Source organism: Copadichromis virginalis, linkage group LG12, assembly GCF_057382275.1.
Source record: "Copadichromis virginalis isolate Kocher_CV1m ecotype Utaka linkage group LG12, C_Virginalis_male_GT1.1, whole genome shotgun sequence".
In the NCBI taxonomy this organism is placed as follows: domain Eukaryota; kingdom Metazoa; phylum Chordata; class Actinopteri; order Cichliformes; family Cichlidae; genus Copadichromis; species Copadichromis virginalis.
This window is the reverse complement of record NC_140629.1, coordinates 33097144-33100789: the sequence shown is the minus strand read 5'-3', so window position 1 is coordinate 33100789 and position 3646 is coordinate 33097144.

Here is a 3646-nt window from a genome sequence, read left to right as displayed (position 1 = left end):
ATTTTCCTCCAGAGGCACACTATTTGTCTGCATGCATATGCTCAAGTGTCATTACTGCCGTTATTAACATACTCCAGTAGAGTGACTGCCACACTTGCAATGCCCATAGAAAAGTAAGTCTCTCAGCAGATGTGTGACATTTGACTCTTGACCAACAGAGATGTGCAATCCCCCTAAAAAAAAATGAAGATGATTTTTCTAAAGATTTTTTTTTATTTCTGTTCAGTGTCCATTAGCAGTTTGAGTACAGCCATGTATGACAGACTGTTCATCATTTCTCTGAAGAAATATAATGGCCAAATTGTGATAATTAGCTTATGTGAAGCAAGCTTATTCATTAGTTTTGTTAGATGCAGTTGTGCTTACAGTGGTGACACCCTTGTGCAAAGGCTGTGTGTATTCCTTGAGGATTTAATATTGGTATTTTTAAAGCTTGATTTTAAATATTTTAATGACTCCTTTGCACTATAGTCTACCTAACTCTAGGGAGTACTGTTGTTAATGGGACATCATTACCACTGTGCTTTAAAAAAAATGTGATGCAGGTCATCGACTCATCAGTGTTCCACTGCTCGATGAAACAAGAGCCTAATTAGTGCCTGAAATCCAATTCACCATAGATTGATTCATGACCTGCTGAACTAGGGACCAATTTAAGACAGGTTTGTGTGTTTTTGTTTACCTTAGCAGAAGATCTTGAAAGTAGATGTGTTCAATAGTAGAGAGACTGAGTTACATTTAATTTTTGGCACTTTCACATGAGCACGACCTTCTCTAAATAAAAGACTTGATAGTGCAGTTAGCCTCAATAACTGGCTCTGTATAAAGCTTTGATAAGGTTTCTCTTTGGCTGTAAACCAGGGTAAACAAAATAATTTGGGTTAACCAACCCTTAAATAGGTTTGTAGATGTACAAGAGGAGTAGTTTTGCAAGATGAGTGCACAGGTATTAAACTCAAGGCAATTTAAGATAAGGCCACTGACTTCTTTGTTCAGGTCGATAAGCAGAAGCTTGACAGGAAGAAGTAGTCTGCAAAGCCCAGGAGGGTTTCATGGTGTCAGGGTTGTGTGTTTGGGTTGCTGTACCTCGGGGCATGGAAGAGCTAACAACTGTGCTGTATAGTACATCTGTGGTGGCTGCCAGCTTCTCCGAGGTGACACGGAAAACAACGATCAATAGTCCAGCTTTCGTGTGTCACTGGCACAATTCATGCATTTAGCTGTGTGAATGCACACATTTAACCACCATATATCATGCATGACCTGGTATCACATCCATTTCTCTCTCACTTTTCTTGTTCACATCTCCCTTTCCGCTTGCTACAAGTTCCCTTCCCTCACATGACCATCCTGCTCTGAGCCCTTATTACTAGATTATTGATTGCCCCCCATTGCTTTTCTTCACTGTCCACTGCTACTAGCTGTGTTGCAGCAGTGTCTATATATAATAGCCCCACCCTTTGGTTTTCATTTGGAAATGATATGTAGGTAGGTTCTGCTATCTTCCTAACAATCGGTAAGGCATAAAATTGACACATGTTAGCAACTGTCACTTAAACACATGGAGTATATAGGTAGAGAGAGGCAGGGAGAAATAATTGAGATAACAGTTGGCATCTCAGCAGATAAGCAGGTAAAATACAAATAAAAACAGTATTCATCCTTTTGAAAAATAAGAAGAAATGTTGTCAAATCTCACTGCACCTCGCTCTGTGCATTCGCTTGTTTGCTCACAACCAAACCTCAAATCTTTGTCACTCCAATGTCGTTTTCCCACATCACTAAAACTCAGGTGTGAATCCAGCTGACTTAACCTTGCCACAAGAATACACATTGTGGTACGGAAAAACACAACATCTATCAAAACCAAGCCCCCTCTTTTTCCCTCCTAGTTGATTCCAACCACCCCCAGCTAAAGTGGAAGGTGGTGTCATCAAAAAATATGACAGGGATAGTGATCCACAAAGGACCTAAGCCTCTCATTGCATCCATGACAGAAAGCACTGGGATGGTGGGCGTCAGAGAAGGGGCTTTGTGAATACCTGATGAGTTCAACCACGGAGGTTCAATCAGGCCTGCAAGACGAGAAGGAGAGGAAGGAGTGGTGGGAGGAAAGACTGCCTCACCCTAAAAGGTTTTCTCCCTCCTACCTCTCCCATTTCTCTCTCTGAATATCTCTTTTTCTCATCTTCCCATCCCTATCACTCATTTATCTATCATTCTTCTTCTTTACAACCTCACAATTCTCTCGGTCGGCTACCCTCTCTGAATTTGTCTGTCGCTCCATCACGCTGTGTCGCTTCATCCCCTGCTTGCCGCAGTCCCGAGAGGGCCACTTTAGCTAAACAAGGGATTTGAAGATCAGAGGCCAATCTTCTGTGAGAGGTAAACACAAGAGACTTCTGCTGTCCTTAGAATAGCCAAGATGACTAAGAATGAAGGTATCGACTGGGCACATTCAGTCAACTGCATGTTAAAGGGATTACTGCTGATATGAGTCATTGACAGTTCTTAATTGAAAACCAGCATGAGGGAAAATGACAGGGCAAAGGCAGCATGTGAATTCACAGTTCTGTGCTCTCAGTGATGCTGTTTTTCATTTCTTCCATTCAAATCATGACTATCAAATAATAAAATGAAAGCCAAAATGAAAGGAGAGAATAAAACCACAAGATGCCAAACCTCTAGAATGAAACTATGCCTTTTTCTACAATAGAAAAATAGAAAATAGAAAACACAGATTACAACTTCTTAAATATTGTATTTTTGTGTTATAATTTAGTACCTATGAATGCCAAACCAGTGAGTGGAGAAACCGAAACTTTGCTTTATGGAAGAAAAAAATATGAATTGTGAGAATTGGGCTTTAAATTTGGTTTTGAAAATGATGAATAGATGATCTCATTTATATTTATTCATGTTTTTCACAACCTGAAATTTGAATTAGCTAATTATTGATGAATAGATTACTTTAGTGATCAAAAAAATATGGGCACATTAAACATTAATGTAGCAGTATTTTCAGTCTAATGCGTTTATGGTGCCACTTTGACTTGGGGTCATATTAAATATTGAAAATTATAATAATCACGATATCATAACTTTGGCCTTCCCTGCAATTTTGAGATAAGAGTTGTACACCAAACAGATGTGCACACTTTCAGAGTCTTTTGTTAAAACCAAAGACCAACAAAACTGCGCTTTTCACTACTTCATTAAGAAGATGTGTCTTGACATTGTCAGTGATCCAAGAAAACAACAAAAGCGGAACATAGCCCTTTGTTACAGTTACATAAGACTGCTGTGCTAAAAGGTTTGCTGTTATTAAAGGCACTGCATCCACCAATGCGCCAAAGCCACTGTGACATAGCGGGGCACGAGGGGCAACGTGATGCAAATGATCCCCGATGTAGCTACAAAGCCTGCATCATTTACTTACTTGTCTGTTCACCTGAGACGCATTCAAAGAAAAAATTGCCTTCTTTTAGTTTGATGTGAGAATATTTTTTTTAATCTAACAAGAACTGCGAAGGCAAACAGTCTACTGAGAATGTGATGCCGTTTTTATGAAGTGCACTAATGAGGTGAATGTTATTGATTTCTCTTATTAAAGGAGAAGGTTGATGTAAAGAGAAGCAGACAACAG